Source organism: Solanum tuberosum, unplaced genomic scaffold, assembly GCF_000226075.1.
Source record: "Solanum tuberosum cultivar DM 1-3 516 R44 unplaced genomic scaffold, SolTub_3.0 scf00719, whole genome shotgun sequence".
Lineage (NCBI taxonomy): Eukaryota > Viridiplantae > Streptophyta > Magnoliopsida > Solanales > Solanaceae > Solanum > Solanum tuberosum.
This window is the reverse complement of record NW_006239641.1, coordinates 115,747-136,673: the sequence shown is the minus strand read 5'-3', so window position 1 is coordinate 136,673 and position 20,927 is coordinate 115,747. Positions and strand designations below refer to the sequence as shown.

General features: G+C 31.0%; 1 long non-coding RNA gene and 1 pseudogene across 1 annotated transcript in view; one reads left to right on the top strand and one right to left on the bottom strand.

Moving 5' to 3' along the window:
- Positions 1 to 754, top strand: part of LOC107058961 (uncharacterized) — a 1,895-nt gene extending 1,141 nt beyond the window's left edge. Inside the window, exon 2 of the long non-coding RNA XR_001472437.1 lies at positions 510 to 754. This is a non-coding gene — a long non-coding RNA (uncharacterized lncRNA). The remainder of the gene's footprint in view (positions 1 to 509) is intronic.
- Positions 755 to 9,563: 8,809 nt separating this feature from the next.
- On the bottom strand, positions 9,564 to 17,482 carry LOC102578530 (disease resistance protein RPP13-like; annotated as a pseudogene).
- Positions 17,483 to 20,927: the final 3,445 nt, after the last annotated feature.

Below are 20,927 nucleotides of genomic sequence, written 5' to 3'. Positions count from 1 at the left end.
ACTCAGAAGAATCCCCCCCCCCCCTCCATTCTTATTATTTCCCATAGCATATTGAATTTGATCCCTTCTGTTGAGTCTTAGGAAAAAGTAGGTTCAAGTAAACAATTTTTGTAGATAAGGTAAGGAATTGCAACCAACTGCTTCCTGAGATGCAACCAGAAGAGCGATGCACGGCAAGTAAAGAAAATAGAAAGAAAAAGGTCAAGGGCTATTGTTATTAGCATTGGTAGCCAAATACATGTGAATATGAGAAGAAAATCAAATGATCTTTAGTGCAATTAATTAACCGCAATAGCTTAATCACCACTAAATATGTATTTTTAGCGGCACTTAGCACTTTTTGTAAATGTTCCTAAAGCCTATAGCAACATTAGATCCAATGACAATTAATTAATGTCGGTAAAAGCTTTAGCACTCCATGAATGTGTATATTTATCTGTTTTTGTTGTAGTGAATGTCTAATATGTGAGGATTATAATGAGATAAAAGCACATTTTTTATTTTCTCAGGTTGTCTAAAAGCAAAAAGCACTTGCTGCTTTAAACTTTCAAGACGAAGGAGAAACAAAAAATAGTCTATGGTGAATGAAGTTAGTTAGCAAAAACAAACTCCGTTCCTATTCTTCCTATTGATAAATGTCTATTATAGTGTACAACATCATAACAAAGCAGAATTAGAGAAATGTAGTATGTTGTTCATTTTATGCTATTCTTACATCTACAGATTGAAAAATAATTGTGCTGCTTCTATCTCATTCTACTTTTCATTTCAAGGTACACTAATAATATAAGTCAGAAGGAGTTGATCTACATGGATATAATAGACAACCGATTGAGTTCAATTCTCAAGTTAGCTATGTCTAAGCTTGGAAGATACTGTTTTATTAGTCATTATTGTTATCTTATTTTTGATGTATGAAAGGTCTGTATAACTTATAAAATCATTCTCCAGTACTTGTTCGACAAAAATGTTCATAGTTGTGCTACTTTAATTTCAAACAAATATTTCTCTCCTTAATTAAGGGTTGGAGTAGTACTTTGGCTAAATTGTTACAACTTAAATTTGATTTGTCATTATTAGCCATGTGAGCTAAATACACTTCTATAAAGTACGATATCTGATGCGGTGATTTTGTTGCGTCGACTATATTTTTGGGGATATAAAAGGCTGAATGGCCATGTTTTAGTAATAAAAGGTTTATTTTTTTAAGTGAGGTATTTTTAGTATAAGTAATTTAATTCAATAGTAATTTTGTTTAATTTATCCAATATAAAATATTGGCATGGGCCACACCTATCTAGTATATATATAATACATAGTTTTACATCATAAATACATAACTATATGCCATTATCCAATACTAATACATTAAATAACTATTATACAATATCGATACATAACATATAATTCATTATATATGCATGCGGCCATTTTTGCTGATTTTTTTTGGTCTTCTGTACAGTTATCTAAGAAGATTTTCCATTTCTAAACCTCGTAGATTTTGGAGCTGTTAGTTTGGACTTGGTCCATTGCTTCACCCAAATCCAACCTAATCTGCGATTTGATAGGATTGAGCTGAAAAAATTAAAAATTCATTTAAGAACGAGATTGTTTAGCCTAACTTAAATAAGCTCGTCGACTCGTGAGGCTTAATCAAGATTGGACTGGTCCAACTCGATATATGAGTCGAGTAAAAAATATTTAATTATTAATATAAAAATAAAAATAAAGTAGAGGACTCAGAATCACAAGAAGAAAAAAAAAGGCCAAACTCAAAATTCATATAACCCATTATATATGCATATTGTAAAATTCTAATAATTAGAGATTGTCTACGATTGTTTTTTATTTATTTTTATCAAACTTGACATTAATTAATTAAAAGTTGAGCTAAAATGTATTAATTTCCTTTTTCAATGAGGATGGGTTTCTCACATGAAAAAAGTCCAAACATTTTACTAACTAGAGTAATTGGCCGCGCTTTGCGCTGTCCTAAAAATCATACTCCTCTGTTTCATTTACACATTTTTCTTCATAGTAAATCCTAAAAAAAATGTTATTATACATAATTAAATAGAATTTACCACAACTTTTAAAAGTCTTTTTTTTTTCTTAAACACCGTATCAAGTCAAAGGGTGCCACATAAAATGAGACGAAGGGAGCATAAATATAATTAAATATTAATTAGTATTATAATTCTATATAAGAAACAACAATTGTCTTTTTCATGATCCTTTAGATTATATAGATGTTTTTTTTTATCGAATGAATGTGTAAGACGACAGTAAATGAGATTACTCATTTAAATAAATGTATAATATCAACTTAAATAAGAAATGAAAAAAAATAACGTAAAAATTTGGTAATAAATCTAAAAGATAAATGATTTTATTTAATCCTATATAAACTATCTAATATGATTTTAAGATGTGTAAAAAAAATAGAATATTGAAAATGTAAATCTGCTCATATCGACAATCGAATAAAAAAGCTAGTATATTAGTGAAATTATGAAATAACTGTTAGTTTTCAAAAATGAATTATGATATTAAATTATTACTATTTTTGAACTTTTGCTTAAGAATGTCTTTTATAGTACTATAAGGAAGGATGAAATTAAAACAACTAAAATCTCGTTATTTTCCTCTTATAACTATTAATAACCATCGTATTGAATTCTATTAAACTTTAAATTGCATATGATATTGGAAAAAATGATAAATGATTCTCTGATAAAAAAGATGCATCATGTCATTCCTTTTTTGAGATAAAAGAAATATCCACATTTTAAAAAAAAAAGACAAAATCATACAAATCTTCTTTATTTATTTATAAATATAATGAAAGAATAACCATAACTCAATATGAATTTGATATAATTATTCCTAAAATTACAATAAGACATTTACTCCAGAAAAAGGATAAAATTATTACATTTCAAACTACACTATAATTATGTACAAGTTTGCAATAAATGAAAAAATAACAAAATTTTGATATAACACTAATGATAATATATTCTACAAAGTTATAAGAATTACCAAAATTCAATATGAAATTAACATAATTATTCCTACGATTTATAATAAGGCATTTTCCTTAAAGAAATATTAAGTTGAAATTCATAGTATGACTATATACAAACTTGCAATAAATAATAAGAGTAGCAAACAATGATATATTACTAATGATGACATGTTTTTCAAGCTTGAATTTGGACAAATACTCTCACAAGTAAGGGAAAATTCTACTTGATTTCCTAACAAAAAAAATTCTGCACCAAAATACAATATAAAATGAATAATTGTGGCAAAAGAAAAACAAACAAAAAAGAACCTAAGAAATAACTTATTTTGAGGAAAAAGAGTTTCAAATGAAGGCAGAGGCGAATTCAGGATTTTAAGAAAACGGGTGCACCATTGCTTTAAAGATAATATCAAAAAAATTATAATAACAATAACTAAGCGAGCAATACATAAAAATTACATTACCACAAAAAATATCATCAGTTTACAATTGTACTCGACGAGACTTCATATTTTGAAAACGATCTATAATAGCATCATTACTTACATTTTCAAATATCTTCCGCTCTATCTTACAAACTAAACATCCATTCAAAAATTCTTCACCAATGCTATTCAACTTAGTCACAAATTTAACTAGCAAATTTAAAATAAAATAAGAGAATCGCATATCTTTCACAATAAAAAATAAGGGAATCACACCCTTGCAAGTTCAAATAAAATAGAGGAATCACAATCCTTGCAAATCTAACTAAAATAGAGGAATCACACCAAGGGAATCACACCCCTTTCACATTAAAAAAAAAAAGGAATCACACCTTTCAAAATTGATAATATAATATGAAACACATTCCTTACAAGTTACATCCGCAAAATATGTAAGTTTGAGATAATCAATTCTTTAGCTATTGATGATTTCCTATTATAAGTAATGACAAGATTTTTTTATATGAAAACCCTAAAATTAAAGTGATATATATATATATATATATATATATTTGTTTATTTATTTATCTTGTTAGTTTGTTTATTAAAAAGAGAAATCATAAACTAAAATTACCTTAAACTTTGACAATGATGATTTCTCTAAATTCTTGACTTGAAGTTGGAGACTTGAAGCTTCTTCTTTGTGTGGAAAATAGAAAACAAATTTGAAGAGAGAAGAAAAATATTGTTGCAACTTGGAACTTGAAAAGTGTGTGGGAAGGAAACTTTTGAAGTCTTTTGACTTTTAAACTTTCAGAATTTAGCTTCTTTTTTTTTTTTTTAATGAATGTGTTTTTAGTTAATAAAAATAAATTGAAGCAAATTGGGGCTGCCTAGGATCGAACCTGCGACCTGTGAGTTGAAATCTTGCAGTAGTACCAGTGAACCATCCAGCCATTTTGAGAACGGGTTCAACAAGTTTTAATTTAATATATTCTTTAATAATTATAGAAGTAATATATCGAGTTTAGTCGGATGACCACGAGTTCGGGTGACCCAAAATTAGTACATAAATTCGCCCCTGAATGAATGAGCACATTAATAATAATGAAGAATTGAAAAGAAAGCTTGGAAATGGAAAAGAAAGAATGTTACACGGTAAAAATGACTTCCTTTTTAGTACTTGTAGTAATAAAAAAGAATAGTAACATAAAATTGAAGTAAATAACGAATTTGGATAATTATAAATAAATAGTATTAAGGGCATTAATTATGCCTAATTGAGTTTTTACCGTAAATAAACTCGCATTATTAATTGAGGGGTACTGCAACGTAGGCTGCTAGATTTAATTGGGGTTTTGTTTATTTTCCTAAAGATAAAAAAAGTATTGTCTATATTTTATGTATGATTCACATGAGGTATATTTACAAAAAAAAGAAGAAGTATGTTGTTAGTAGTAATTTGTAAGCACTTTTATAAAAGAATGTAGATGCTTCTAGAGTTGTGAGTAACTATATTTCTCATATTTTGGATGACAAAATTAGTATTTTATGTGAGAAATCAAGAGCAACAATAATTATATTCTTACTTTTCAAGTAGTGAAAGTTCATTACAATATGGGTCTCTCGTTCGAGAAATAAAATTGGAAACTTTTCCAAGTGTTCTAAATTCTTCATTCATATTGAAATGTCCTAATAAAATACATAAGTCTTCGAAAGGTTAAAATATCAACAAATCAAGAAAAAGAAAGAAGAAGAGATCAACATAAATAATATAATAGCAAAAAAAAAAAGATTACAAATACACCTTCGGACCTTAAATTTTTTGGAAAAAATTTAGCATTCGGACCTTAACTTTCTTGGAAAATTTTTAGCACAATGTTCCCCTTCATTCTTGTCACAAGAAAATGCAAGCTCCTACAATTCAAAGTTAAAATAATAACAAATCAAGAAAAAAAAAAGAGAGAATAAGTAATAGTATAATAACAAAAGAAAAAAGATTACAAATACACCTTTGAACCTAAATGTTCTTGGAAAAATTTAGCACAACATTCCTCTCATTCTTGGCATACGAAAATCCAAGCACCTACAACTCAAAAAAAAAAATCAAGAATAATTAAAAAGAATAAACATGTAAATGAGGTTTTGACAGAAATGAGAAAATATATTTATATATGGGAATTCTATGAAAATATAAAAATGAAGGGAAGGTAAAAAGATTTTGTAACTGATTTGAAATTATAATGCTTAATTGGTAAAACTCATTTAATAGAAAATAAATGTGATTGAAATTTGTCATAATTTAAGATTGATTTAAAATTGAAGAAGTGTTTTTTTTTTTATAAATAAAAGAAATACAACAGAAGAAAAAGGAAGGGCCGTAGGAATTAATAGTATTAATGAAGATATTAAAAAAGAAAATATCTTTAATGTTCTGTAATTTTAACGGCAATAAATTAAATGAGATTAATTGATATGAAAAATAATGGAAGAAAGAACACATTTATGTTAATAAGGAGAAAAGATAATTAAAAAATTTTATTTAAAAAAATTATCTAAATAAAATATATATACACATAATATTATTGTGTAAAAATAGAAAAAAGGCCCCAAATTCTAAGAAAATAGATAAATAATTGTTTTGCTCATTGAGACATGCCATATCAACGGGCTGAAGATCCTCCTTTATTTATATATATATATATGTATTATATTGATTGAGGGATATTTATGTGATGACACATTAAAGATATTACTAGTAATAAATATATAAATGTATATATTTTTTAATGGATAAAAACAAAGATAATGTTATGATAGAAAGGTAAGACAATTCAGATCCAAATATCACCTGAAATTGGAATTATCTTTTGTAGTAATCACATGTAGTTCCCTGCTAGTATATATTATCTTTCCTTTTTTATTTTTTATTTTAAAATTGATATAAAAACTCGTTCATGGGTTATATTGGGATGATTAAATTTTGAATTCCAAATTAAAAACATCACTTTTTTCCTTTAAAATATATAAAGGGCCATTCAATTTTGGTTTAATCAAAAGGGACACTTCGCTAGAGAAGGAGCGAGATATGTTTGTGCTATAACTACCGTTAATGGCATAAAAAAATTGATCAGCATGAGCGATTTTCTCTTTTATTTTATCTTTAATTTCGCTACTTATGAGCGATTTGCTCTCTATTTTTTCCACACCAAACAAATTTGTAAGTTTTTTTTTTGTTATTCTCGCTGCACACTTAGCGAGTTCTCAACTTCTTTTATTATATGTTCTCATAGTAACCCCGTCACTAATTTTCATTTAGATAACAATAAAACCGTTCTAATAATATAGAAAACATTTTTATTTATTAATATTTTTTATAAATTGAAGTAGGATAAATATTTTGTAATGAAAAAAAATCATTATTAGGAAAAGAACGTGTTTTTAAAAAAGAGAAATAATATATTTAATTGAAAAAAGATGGTTTTGACTTATTAAGTAACAATAAAAGCATTTAGATCAAATTATTGGAGGCAATGATATTTTTGGATCAAACTATTAAGTGAGGATATTTTTGTTCATTTTACATAATTTAAGAACATTTTTGACTTTGTTCCGTTAATTAGGTCAACACAAAATCCAAAAAAAAAGTTCTCTCCCAACACATGTTTCCAAAAACAGAAAGAAATTAAACAGTGAAAAAACAAAACATAAGAAAAAACAGAATGTTGAAATAATCCAAGTTGATTGACGCTTGGAGAAGCCAAGTTGATGAAGGTGAATGTCTTCAAGTGACAACTTCTTCTTTGTTGATTTAACACAAATAATATTTATATGGAGAAGGGCCTAAAATGCCCCTCAAGTATTTAAATTGGTACAAAATTATCCTCCATCCATCTATCGGTCCTAAAATATCCATGACGTCCACCTTTCAGCTCAAAAATACCCTTATGTCTAACGGATCACACTCATTAGGTGTATGGAGGGTAATATTACACCGAATTTCATAGTTTAAGGGCATTAGGCCCTTTTCCGTTAAAATAATTTGAAATTACTTAATATATAAGCTCACGTGACTGACTTGATTTTGAATTTCATAGTAAATTTAAAATTATAAAAAGGTTAGGCATCTATTCTCTAAACTACTCCCTCCCCGGCCCTTCACTTCCTATCGCTTCTATTTTTTTTTCCTATTTGGATCTTGTCCACAATTTTAATTTTTTTAAAAAATTTATGACAAACAAGAGAGAAAAAAGGAGGAAAATAATGATACATTCATATAGAAATAATTAGTTCAATAAAAGATGACTTAATCAAGCAAATATGTACAATATTACATTTTTTGTGTGTACCCAAAATTAAAAAGAAAAGAATAAAAATAATCATTTCTTTTATCCCCACCCTCATCCCATCATGATAATAATACTAATTTAAAGAATATAAATATGTGAGTTCATTTCAAGTTTGAGTCCCGAATATCCTAATTAAGATTAAGAGATTAAAAAAAGAAATAAAAGAGAAAATGAACAAGACATTTGGATAATTGAGAGAAAATTTTATATTAATGAGAATAATAATATTTTTAGATGGACAATAGGTCGGGTTAAGTATCCTCATTTATGAGTTGGGTTACACTATAATAAATTGAAGTTGATTTAAAATAGGGCAATAGGAAGATATCATGAATTTATTTTTTCAATATTATTTTCAAGTGTATCAGGTCAAAATATGAATCATAAGTGGTTTTATAGAAAAATAGAATTTTTTAAAATATCATTTTTGTTATTTATTTGAGAAGTGTTTAAATTTAGACCAATCACATTAAGCAATATAATAAATAAATATTTAATAATTTTACTTTTAGGGATCTATTAAAACTAAGGGCAAATATGAGCCAAAGGATTAACAACGAGGGTATTTTTTAGCGGAAAGGTGGACGTCAGGGGTATTTTAGGGGCGATAGGTGGATGGAGGGTAGTTTTGTACCAATTCAAATACTTGAGGGGCATTTTAGACCCTTCTCTGTTATTTATATAAAAGAGGAAAAAGGGTAAAAAAATGCTCTTAAATTATGTGAAAGGAACAAAAATGTCTTCCGTTCATAGTTTGGCTCAAAAATGACCTTACCATCAATACTTTGGTTAAAAAATGCCCTTAAATTATGCGAAAGGAACAAAAGTACCCTCCGATTGTAGTTTGATCCAAAAATACCCTTGTTGTCAATACTTTGGTCCAGAAATGCCCTTATTGTTATTTAATGGGTCAAAATACTCATTTTCCAAATAAATATATATTTCTATTAATTTTAAAAAAAAATTAGCAACTGCTTATCTTACTTCAATTCTGAAAAAAATAAAAAATGAAAATATTTCTTATTTTATTATCATTATTTTTTTATCGTTATATAAATATAAATTAATGATGGATTTACTATGATCTTATGTATATGACATATATTATCCGTTGAAAGGGTACATCAAGTTATTCTATTTTAATTGATAAAATGAGATTAAGAAGAAAACAAAATATTTCCTACACTTTTATTTGTTAAAGTGATTTTAGAAGAAAGAAAACAAGAATAGTGTTCTTTAATAACATTTTAATTGGGAAGAAGATATGTTTAATAAGAAAAAAATAATATATTTATTCGAAAAGGGAATTTTGTAACTATATGGGCAATTTTGGACCAAAATATTGACTGTACGGACATTTTTGAACCAAAGTATTGACAATAAGAACATTTTTAAATCAAACTATAAATGGAAGGCATTTTTGTTCCTTTCACATAGTTTAAGGGTATTTTTATTCATTTTCCCTAGAAAGAGGAACAAAAAAAATGCTAAATTGTGGACAAGAGAGAGTACCATATACTATTTTTAATTTCATTTTAACATATAAAGCATTGTCTTAAATGTGGATAAGTAAGAGAACAGTAGACAATTAATTAAAACATCACAAAATCATTTTTGGCAAAAACAATAAGAAATCAAACCAATTACACTCACGCAAAAAGCTTAAAACAATAAGAAATCAAACACTAAAACCACTCAATTAATAACCAATGTGCTTGGCATCAATACCTCTACGATTATGAAGACATCATATATATATATATATGCTTGAAAAGCTTCACCACCTTTTATAATTCCTCTTCAACAACTTCACGTCTTTCATTCTCTGAGGAATCTCCTTTAAATTTGGACAATCATGGATACCAAGACCTTTAATCAGAGGCATTGCACTTGTGTCTAAATGCCATGTTTCTAGCTTCTCAAGATCACCAAGAATGAGGAACTGTAGTTGACTGAAGCTATTATGACTGCACAATATTTCTTTTCCTTCATAAGCATTAACCAAATTGAGATTCCTTAGGTTTGGCAACATTCCCAAAATAGGCATCGGATCTTCTGTCAGTCCTGAGTAGAAAAGAGCTATCATTGTGATGGAATTTGGAAACAGATCAAGCAGTTTCTCTATTCTCCCTTCTAACCACAATTTGTGGACCTTTTCACAACAATTAACAAATTCAAGGGATGGGAATGATTCATAATCTTCACAACACAATGTGAGAGTGCTAAGGTTTTTCAAGTTGCTAATGTTGTTTAGGGAGTAAGATTTCTTAATACTATACATCCTTAATTCTCGAAGATTGACTAAATCAACAGGGTCAACATCTTCCCACTGATCACAATAGATGCCATCAACAACTTGAAGACTGGTGAGTTTGCATATACCTACCAAAGGTTTTGAATAGGGATAAATTAAATGTCTTAGATTTATTAGGGTAGCTATGTTTTGGGGTAGTTGGCAATTGTATCCGCCAAAGACAAGTGTCTGTAGATTCTTGAGGTTGCCAATGGAAGAAGGAAGGTCACCCAAACCTCTCACGCTTAAGAACTTGAGATGGTACAAACTTCCTATGGCATCAGGTACTCTACACCAAACATCCATACCTAAGTATAACACATATAGATGTTGGAACACACTCCTGAAGTTTTTAAGACTCATCTTATGAAAATCTGGATCGAAGAACATAATTGACCTCAACTTTTAAGTTAGAAAGATCAAGTGAGAGGTACCTTTCTCCCTTGACTATGAATCACATGTCTGATACATAAAGAGGGATATGGAGTGGCTTCTTGGATCATAAATGTCAAAGAAGTTTACCTCCAATGCCTTTTGTATCGCAAGATCACGGAGTAAATCATGAACCCTACATTCAGTAACTCCTTCCCAAAATGTATTAGCCACTTGAACCAAGCTTCGTCTTATCAGCTCATTCAAGAAGCCTTCAGCGACATCCTCCATTCTTGCTTCTCCTCTGGGTATGAAACCCTCGGCTATCCACAACCATTTTATGTTATCAGCCTTGACCACTTGATCTTCTGGAAAAATACCAAAGTAGAGAAAACACTGCTTGAGCGCAGTTGACAAATCATTGTAGCTTAAGGATAGTATGTTGGAGATTTCAATAGATTTATCTTCTTTAATGTTCTTCCAAAGGTGATCTTTCACCTTTTGCCATTCGTTTAGCCCCTTTTTATGCGAAAGTAGTCCGCTTAATACAACAATCGCAAGAGGTAAGCCTCTACACTTTTCCACCATATCCTTGGCTAGACTTTCCATTTCTGGAACCATTGATCGAACATCAAGTAGTTTCCTACGAAAGAGATCCCAACTTTCTTCTTGGCTTAGGAAACGAAGTTTATGAACAAGACCTATGTCATCTGCTCTTTCAGCGACATCCTCTTTGCGCGTGGTAATAATGACTCTGCTGCCATTCTTGCCATCCGGGAATACTCTTTTCAAACTCTCCCATGCTTCTCTCTGCCATACATCATCAACCACCACAAAGTATTTGCGTTCTTTTAATAGATCACGAAGATAAATTTCTAGATCTCCTTCTGTCATCCTTTCCAACAAATCTAGAGTTTCCTTGGTGCGACCTTGGACGGATTTTATGATATTCCGAAGAAGATCCATGGTGTTGTACTCTTGCGAAACACATATCCAAGCGCGTGTATGGAATCTATTGAGTATATCAGGACTGGTGTAAAGCTTTCTCGCAAGAGAGGTCTTGCCTAAACCCCCCATTCCATAAAGGGAGAGGACCCTTCGACGAGGCTCTGCTTTGAGAAGTTCAGCTAACAATTTTTCTACAACATCCTGAAGTCCAACAAAGATGTTATCCTGGTCATCCACATATGAGGTAGTTCTCCTCAATGTTGTAACCTGCAGATTACTTGGCCCTTCTCCTGAATTATAATTGATATTTGTAATACCATAAGTCTCTCGTTTGCGAGAGATATCCATGATTCGTTGCTTGAGTGATTGAATCTCCTCTGCGACATTGTAGAATTTTTTCTCCTTCCTACATATACAAGCGCAAGCCTTGAGACGACTAGCACGCTTACCAGCCTCAAAGCTATAAGTCTCAAGTATAGCAACAGCATCATTAGCAATAGAGTTGATCTCAAACACCCATTGTTGAACTCTTAGATCTCCGCATTGCTTTTGTTCTGCGTCTTTGAGGAAAGACTGTATGAAGAGTAGCTCATTTCTGAGCCACTCAATTTCCTTTCTCAGATTTGTACGTAGGGAAACTTGTTGATGAGGAAATCACCCAATTTTTGAACTGCAAATGACAGAAAGGCATCAGCCATCTTCAGAAGTGTTGATTTTTTATCTGGTAAAGAGGGGGATGTATATTGGGATAAGACATAAATAGCGTGTTCAAAGGATCCACTTGTGTGATTGTTGAAATATGTATTAAAGCTTCTTCAACAACCATTACACAACTTGTGGGAGAAAAGTCTAAAAGTCAAATATGTCAACAAGAGAAATTAGAGCAATGAAAGTGATATTTGGCCCCTTTGACTGAGCAAGAGAAAATCAAAGCGTTCCCATTTTCTAAAATTAGAGCAATGAAAGTGAAATGTGCACTTCCCTATTTAGTGGTGTGGTCCTTCCCAGAACTTTGTTAATGCTGAATTTTGTGTGTACTTTGACTTTCTTTTTATCACATTGCTCAACAATGAAAGTGAATATTTTAACTATATAGCAAAACCTCAGTGCATAAAAGTTAAGCCTCGTTCCTTTTTTTGAACGCGCAGGTGGACTATTTGTTAGGAGACAATCCACTAAAAATGTCATACATGGAGCTAGGTATCCATAGAGGATTCATCACAGGGGATCCTCAATCGCGAACAATCCAGCAAAGATACAATGCAGGTCTTGTTTCATTGTGATGAATTCACAATCACCAAACCCGAACTTACTAGTGGGGGCTGTGGTGGGTGGTCCTGATTAGCACGATCATTTCCCAGATGAGCGTTCAGATTACGAGCAATCTGAACCCACCACTTACCTTGCTCATTCATTTGGCCAACTCTAAGTCAAGTGTAGAATCAAGAATGGCCATGTTGGTCTTTTTTTTTTCTTAATTGCTTTGTTTCACTTGTAGTAATATAATTCCCCCCCCCCCTCCCTTGTTGGGGAATATTAATGTATTCAAAAGAAGAAATTAAAGCTTCTTCAACAACCATTACACAACTTGTGGGAGAAAAGTCTAAAAGTCAAATATGTCAACAAGAGAAATTAGAGCAATGAAAGTGATATTTGGCCCCTTTGACTGAGCAAGAGAAAATCAAAGCGTTCCCATTTTCTAAAATTAGAGCAATGAAAGTGAAATGTGCACTTCCCTATTTAGTGGTGTGGTCCTTCCCAGAACTTTGTTAATGCTGAATTTTGTGTGTACTTTGACTTTCTTTTTATCACATTGCTCAACAATGAAAGTGAATATTTTAACTATATAGCAAAACCTCAGTGCATAAAAGTTAAGCCTCGTTCCTTTTTTTGAACGCGCAGGTGGACTATTTGTTAGGAGACAATCCACTAAAAATGTCATACATGGAGCTAGGTATCCATAGAGGATTCATCACAGGGGATCCTCAATCGCGAACAATCCAGCAAAGATACAATGCAGGTCTTGTTTCATTGTGATGAATTCACAATCACCAAACCCGAACTTACTAGTGGGGGCTGTGGTGGGTGGTCCTGATTAGCACGATCATTTCCCAGATGAGCGTTCAGATTACGAGCAATCTGAACCCACCACTTACCTTGCTCATTCATTTGGCCAACTCTAAGTCAAGTGTAGAATCAAGAATGGCCATGTTGGTCTTTTTTTTTTCTTAATTGCTTTGTTTCACTTGTAGTAATATAATTCCCCCCCCCCCTCCCTTGTTGGGGAATATTAATGTATTCAAAAGAAGAAATTAAAGCTTCTTCAACAACCATTACACAACTTGTGGGAGAAAAGTCTAAAAGTCAAATATGTCAACAAGAGAAATTAGAGCAATGAAAGTGATATTTGGCCCCTTTGACTGAGCAAGAGAAAATCAAAGCGTTCCCATTTTCTAAAATTAGAGCAATGAAAGTGAAATGTGCACTTCCCTATTTAGTGGTGTGGTCCTTCCCAGAACTTTGTTAATGCTGAATTTTGTGTGTACTTTGACTTTCTTTTTATCACATTGCTCAACAATGAAAGTGAATATTTTAACTATATAGCAAAACCTCAGTGCATAAAAGTTAAGCCTCGTTCCTTTTTTTGAACGCGCAGGTGGACTATTTGTTAGGAGACAATCCACTAAAAATGTCATACATGGAGCTAGGTATCCATAGAGGATTCATCACAGGGGATCCTCAATCGCGAACAATCCAGCAAAGATACAATGCAGGTCTTGTTTCATTGTGATGAATTCACAATCACCAAACCCGAACTTACTAGTGGGGGCTGTGGTGGGTGGTCCTGATTAGCACGATCATTTCCCAGATGAGCGTTCAGATTACGAGCAATCTGAACCCACCACTTACCTTGCTCATTCATTTGGCCAACTCTAAGTCAAGTGTAGAATCAAGAATGGCCATGTTGGTCTTTTTTTTTTCTTAATTGCTTTGTTTCACTTGTAGTAATATAATTCCCCCCCCCCCTCCCTTGTTGGGGAATATTAATGTATTCAAAAGAAGAAATTAAAGCTTCTTCAACAACCATTACACAACTTGTGGGAGAAAAGTCTAAAAGTCAAATATGTCAACAAGAGAAATTAGAGCAATGAAAGTGATATTTGGCCCCTTTGACTGAGCAAGAGAAAATCAAAGCGTTCCCATTTTCTAAAATTAGAGCAATGAAAGTGAAATGTGCACTTCCCTATTTAGTGGTGTGGTCCTTCCCAGAACTTTGTTAATGCTGAATTTTGTGTGTACTTTGACTTTCTTTTTATCACATTGCTCAACAATGAAAGTGAATATTTTAACTATATAGCAAAACCTCAGTGCATAAAAGTTAAGCCTCGTTCCTTTTTTTGAACGCGCAGGTGGACTATTTGTTAGGAGACAATCCACTAAAAATGTCATACATGGAGCTAGGTATCCATAGAGGATTCATCACAGGGGATCCTCAATCGCGAACAATCCAGCAAAGATACAATGCAGGTCTTGTTTCATTGTGATGAATTCACAATCACCAAACCCGAACTTACTAGTGGGGGCTGTGGTGGGTGGTCCTGATTAGCACGATCATTTCCCAGATGAGCGTTCAGATTACGAGCAATCTGAACCCACCACTTACCTTGCTCATTCATTTGGCCAACTCTAAGTCAAGTGTAGAATCAAGAATGGCCATGTTGGTCTTTTTTTTTTCTTAATTGCTTTGTTTCACTTGTAGTAATATAATTCCCCCCCCCCCTCCCTTGTTGGGGAATATTAATGTATTCAAAAGAAGAAATTAAAGCTTCTTCAACAACCATTACACAACTTGTGGGAGAAAAGTCTAAAAGTCAAATATGTCAACAAGAGAAATTAGAGCAATGAAAGTGATATTTGGCCCCTTTGACTGAGCAAGAGAAAATCAAAGCGTTCCCATTTTCTAAAATTAGAGCAATGAAAGTGAAATGTGCACTTCCCTATTTAGTGGTGTGGTCCTTCCCAGAACTTTGTTAATGCTGAATTTTGTGTGTACTTTGACTTTCTTTTTATCACATTGCTCAACAATGAAAGTGAATATTTTAACTATATAGCAAAACCTCAGTGCATAAAAGTTAAGCCTCGTTCCTTTTTTTGAACGCGCAGGTGGACTATTTGTTAGGAGACAATCCACTAAAAATGTCATACATGGAGCTAGGTATCCATAGAGGATTCATCACAGGGGATCCTCAATCGCGAACAATCCAGCAAAGATACAATGCAGGTCTTGTTTCATTGTGATGAATTCACAATCACCAAACCCGAACTTACTAGTGGGGGCTGTGGTGGGTGGTCCTGATTAGCACGATCATTTCCCAGATGAGCGTTCAGATTACGAGCAATCTGAACCCACCACTTACCTTGCTCATTCATTTGGCCAACTCTAAGTCAAGTGTAGAATCAAGAATGGCCATGTTGGTCTTTTTTTTTTCTTAATTGCTTTGTTTCACTTGTAGTAATATAATTCCCCCCCCCCCTCCCTTGTTGGGGAATATTAATGTATTCAAAAGAAGAAATTAAAGCTTCTTCAACAACCATTACACAACTTGTGGGAGAAAAGTCTAAAAGTCAAATATGTCAACAAGAGAAATTAGAGCAATGAAAGTGATATTTGGCCCCTTTGACTGAGCAAGAGAAAATCAAAGCGTTCCCATTTTCTAAAATTAGAGCAATGAAAGTGAAATGTGCACTTCCCTATTTAGTGGTGTGGTCCTTCCCAGAACTTTGTTAATGCTGAATTTTGTGTGTACTTTGACTTTCTTTTTATCACATTGCTCAACAATGAAAGTGAATATTTTAACTATATAGCAAAACCTCAGTGCATAAAAGTTAAGCCTCGTTCCTTTTTTTGAACGCGCAGGTGGACTATTTGTTAGGAGACAATCCACTAAAAATGTCATACATGGAGCTAGGTATCCATAGAGGATTCATCACAGGGGATCCTCAATCGCGAACAATCCAGCAAAGATACAATGCAGGTCTTGTTTCATTGTGATGAATTCACAATCACCAAACCCGAACTTACTAGTGGGGGCTGTGGTGGGTGGTCCTGATTAGCACGATCATTTCCCAGATGAGCGTTCAGATTACGAGCAATCTGAACCCACCACTTACCTTGCTCATTCATTTGGCCAACTCTAAGTCAAGTGTAGAATCAAGAATGGCCATGTTGGTCTTTTTTTTTTCTTAATTGCTTTGTTTCACTTGTAGTAATATAATTCCCCCCCCCCCTCCCTTGTTGGGGAATATTAATGTATTCAAAAGAAGAAATTAAAGCTTCTTCAACAACCATTACACAACTTGTGGGAGAAAAGTCTAAAAGTCAAATATGTCAACAAGAGAAATTAGAGCAATGAAAGTGATATTTGGCCCCTTTGACTGAGCAAGAGAAAATCAAAGCGTTCCCATTTTCTAAAATTAGAGCAATGAAAGTGAAATGTGCACTTCCCTATTTAGTGGTGTGGTCCTTCCCAGAACTTTGTTAATGCTGAATTTTGTGTGTACTTTGACTTTCTTTTTATCACATTGCTCAACAATGAAAGTGAATATTTTAACTATATAGCAAAACCTCAGTGCATAAAAGTTAAGCCTCGTTCCTTTTTTTGAACGCGCAGGTGGACTATTTGTTAGGAGACAAAGGCTGTTGTATCCTGGAGGGGACAAGTCAAGAAGGACTACTGCTGGACCGGTGAAAACATTTGCTGCAGTGGGCTTGAATCTCCTTAAAGAGAGCGAGATATCCGCGCCTCAGCCTGAAGAGATTTATTTTCTTCATATTTATTTTCAATTGTAATCTTGTATTTTTGTTATCTTGTAAGTTTTCACTAACAAAGAGTAACTCATTTCTCAGCCATGTAACTTCATCTCTCAGATTTGTAAGCAGGGAAACTTGTTGAATGAGGAAATCACTCAATTTTTGAACTGCAAATGACACAAAGGCATCAGCCATCTTTAGGAATAACTAGTTTTGATTGAAAAAAAGAGGAGGCTGTATGTATATTGGAAAATGGGTGATAGACATAAAAGTAAGACCTCAAATACTGTGTTCAAAGGGTCCACTTATCACTTGTGTGATTAAAGATTAGAAAAAACGAAACATGACCATGTGGTTTCTGAATAAAGAATTACCATTGGATAAAAGGACAAAGATGTATTAAAGCTTTTTGAAATTTTCCACTAAACAAAAGGTCAATTTTTTTAATTAAAGCATCTTCAACAACCATTATACAACTTGGGGAAAAACACATATAGAGAAAAGTCTTAAAAAAATAAAGCAACTTCAACAATCACTGCACAACTTGTGGAAACTATATATTGAGAAAAGATTAAAAAAATTGAAGCATCTTCAACAATCATTACACAACTTGTGGAAAAACAAATATTTGTTCATAATAATTTATTTTTTTTCTATTTGCTTGTTACAATGAAATTAGTATCCGTGTCCGCGCGATGTGCGATTATGTTATGTTAACTTATGACTGTGATTTTATTTGGTTAAATACATCAGGACATATTGAGTTCAAAAATATCTAATTATCATCTTATTTTTCTATACAATATATTCAATTACAAAATTATTATTAAATTTAAAGAAAATAAATTTTAAATGCACTCATCAAATATAATTTTTGAAACTAATTTTTATGTCACAGTTTCCTTTTAGTTTGTACCAAAAAAGCCTTATGAGTTTTGTAGCAATTGTGTCAAATATTTTAGATAGAAAATGTTTTATAGCAATTACGTAGTAACAAAGTGAGAAAACAGCCCGCTATACGATAAATGCTAAAAAAATAATTATTGATGTTTAACAAACTTAAAAAAAAAAAGTAAATTGTATATATCAAACAACTATAATCAGATAAATTCCTCTCAAATAAAAAAATGAATAATAGGTCCTCACTAACGTGTTTAGAATGAGTGCATGACGTAACACTTTGATCCAAGAAGCAACAATAACATGCATATCAAATTCAAAAATTGTTACTTCAATTCAATTTATGTATAAGATTGTAACATCCGACTCAAATAAAACATCATGTAATAAATCAAAATTGAATGTTTTAAGAGTAGAGTTAAGCACATAATAATCGCAATAACTTATATTAGTCCATTTAAATATTTGTATAGTTGAATCTATTAGGATTGAAATATGTTTATCTCTTAAATCCTCAACAAAATTTCATCTGTCTTCTCAAATGAGAAATAATTTGATATTTTTTGAACAACCAAAAAAATATTCATCTTATCTCCATTTTAAGAATAATAATTTTAAATTTTGTATGTGAATCTGGATCAATTCAACTTCAAACAAGTCTTATCCTTCAATCTTTTATGCATTTTTTCCTTATTTTTATTTTCAACATTAGCAATTAGCAATTATTTAATTGGTTACTAACATTTAAAAAACTGGAAAAAAAATTTGTTATTTTGGTTGCAACGATGTATATATCGCTAAAGGAATCGATCTTCATGTCAATTCAAATTTTGTTCAAATTTAAATTTAAATATCATATCAGTTTGTTGCTACCATAGATAAGATTTTGAAATACCATTGATGTGTGCACTTGATTTTCTTATTCTTTAGCCCATTATAATAATTAAAAAAAAAAGATCTACTAAAACATCTTCATCCAGAATTTTAATTGAGGTATCAATAGAAATAAATAACTACAATAACAATAACAATAATAAATAGGATACTCACCATATGAAACTTCTACATATATTGTGGGACAACATTTGTACTGATTTTTAAGAATCATGTCGTTGTTGCATATGGCAACATAAACAAAAACATATGAATTAGAAAGCAAATTTGATAACAATTTTAAGCAGAGATAACAAATTTGAATCTTTTGAAAATACTTACAGAGAAATTTTGATAATATTGTTGCTGAATGTGGGCACACAAACTAAATTTAACCTGAATAAAGTGGCAGTTTATAAGGGATAAAATCAGTAATTTTTGTTTTTTCGCAACATGGCAGTTATTTTAGGCAGTTTTTTTCCCTAACTAATTTTGTTTCCGTTTCTTTGTTTAGGCGTTAGGGATATAGATTCAAAATAATTTATAATCTGCTAACTACTGCAAGTTTAAATTTGAATTCAAAATTAGACATGTATGCATCGTGTGCTTTACTTTTTATTTGTTTGGCTACGTCCAATTAAATAAGAATCACAAACGGTTTCAATTCCAATTTAAAATTAACTACATTATTTTTTATAATTTATTTATATTTATAACATCCTTCTCAATTTATTTTTATTTTATTTTACACTAGTAAACTGAACCGCGCTTCGCGCGGTATATTAGTATTTCAAAAATTAAATTGAAACAAATAATATTTTACTTAGACCCGCAACTTTTTCTTTTATATATCAACAAATGATACCAAAAAATAAAATAAATCATCAAAATAAGGTGAAACACCATAAAAATAATCAGAAGAAAAGATAATTATTTTTTTGAATTGGATTTGCCTCGTCAAAAAAAAACAAATAACATTATTTACTTTTTTAAATCTATGTCCGAACACCTACTTAAAAGATACGAAGGTCATTTTAGGGATGTTGAATTGTAATGGACTTTGCATATTTAAAATCTCATCTCGAATGAAAAAAATTGTAAGAATAATATTTCGCATCTACTTTACTTGTTACGTTCTTTCTTTTCCTTATTTGCTATCACGTCAATTGGTCATTAAATTTTATTTTAAACACTATGTAACCCATAAAAAATATCATTACATGCTATTCAAAATTGATATTAAAAAAAAAACAAAGTGAGTAATGACCTAATGAAAAACTCAAAAGGAAATATTAGCAAAGAATTGACACCGTAATAATCTTTAAAAATTATAGAATTTCAATATAATTTTCAAATGTTTTTTTTTTCACACAGGTTTTGGGCTTTTTAAAATATAAGGGGTTGTTTGTATTGAATTGTTTTAAGTAGCTTATAAGTTAAAGGATATATAAAAGTCATAAGTTGGGAACACTCAATTTTTGACTTTTAACTCTTTTTTTTTTAAAAAAATCAATTAAAGCACTTTTTGTATTTCCCAAACGCGTTCAAACTTTAAAAAAAAAAAACTTAAAAATCGAAAACCACTTAATATATATATATATATAGAGAGAGAGAGAGAGAGAGAGAGAGAGAGAAAATGGTACTTATGAGGAAAGAAACATTTATAGCATTACTAACAAATAAATATGAATGTTGAATTAAGAAGAGTGTCATGTCACTTTTTTATTTTAGCTTTATTATTATATAATATTATTATTATTATGCATTATATAATAATGATATTATATAAATATTATTCAAAATTTTAAAAAAAAAAGGAAAAGAAAATTCTGTAAAATTATTTTTTTCAATTCTTATTAAGTTATAATAACATATTTCTAGGAATAAAAAAAAAAGGAAAGGAAAAAAAAAAGAAAAAAAGGAAAAT